The sequence below is a fragment of the Lynx canadensis genome, chromosome B2, assembly GCF_007474595.2.
Source record: "Lynx canadensis isolate LIC74 chromosome B2, mLynCan4.pri.v2, whole genome shotgun sequence".
Lineage (NCBI taxonomy): Eukaryota > Metazoa > Chordata > Mammalia > Carnivora > Felidae > Lynx > Lynx canadensis.
The window spans coordinates 3,205,487-3,206,338 of record NC_044307.1 but is presented as its reverse complement, the minus strand read 5'-3'; the positions used below and the strand labels follow the sequence as shown (position 1 = coordinate 3,206,338).

Here is an 852-nt window from a genome sequence, read left to right as displayed (position 1 = left end):
GGAGGCCCAGGCTGCGCACTGCTGACCTGAATCCCTCGCTCAGGTTTGCGGTTTTAGGAATCCCTGCACATCGGGCGCTCGGTGTTTTGGGGAGAAAACTCGGGCTTCACGGACGCCGGTTCCTTTCTGCCTCTGACGGCGGCTGGACGTGGCAGGAAACGAGACTCTTTTTCTGGGACCCCCTGACGCTGCTGCACCCGCCTCCAGCTGAGCGATGTATGAAGGTGAATCTCCCAAGCGGTCCGCGGTTCTGGTTTTCCATCGGCGCTGTCAAAGCCTAAAGTTTAAAAAAAAATAAAAAAAAATAAAAAGCCGCTAAAATTGAAACTGAAGGGCAAGCCCGCTCGGTTTGCGTCCGACCGGGCGCGGAAAAGAAGCGCCGCCGGAGCTGGTTCCACTGGGGATCGAACCCAGGACCTTCTGCGTGTAAAGCAGACGTGATAACCACTACACTATGGAACCGCAAGCCGGCAGAGGCCTGCAGGTCTCTCCATACAAAAGTTTCCGAGCAAACACGTCGAAGGAAAACCGTTTCTAGTCCCCCCACCGCCCCGGAAAGAGAACGAGCCCGTCCGCGCCGAGGGAGTCGCGGCCCCGGACTGCGCCCCCGGCGCGTCCCGCTCGCGCCCCGGCTTGAAATATCCTCGAGCCAAGTCCCGTGGGAACACGCGAGAAGAAACTAGGGGCGGCAGCGTTCTCGACTGGTGCCCCCTCGGGGCGCGCCTGGGCTACTCCGGGCTCCTCCGCTGGTTCAAGACGCGCCTGGTTTCGAGCCGCGACCCCCAAGTACGCATGTCTGGCATATTGATTATTCTGAGTTAAAGGCGCTGGAAAAACAGGAGGGGAAGGAAG

The 852-nt window shown here is 59.4% G+C and overlaps 1 non-coding gene across 1 annotated transcript; it reads right to left on the bottom strand.

Moving 5' to 3' along the window:
- Positions 1-389: 389 nt before the first annotated feature.
- On the bottom strand, positions 390-462 carry TRNAV-UAC. Its single transcript has one exon. It is a non-coding gene; the product is annotated as a tRNA-Val (tRNA).
- Positions 463-852: the final 390 nt, after the last annotated feature.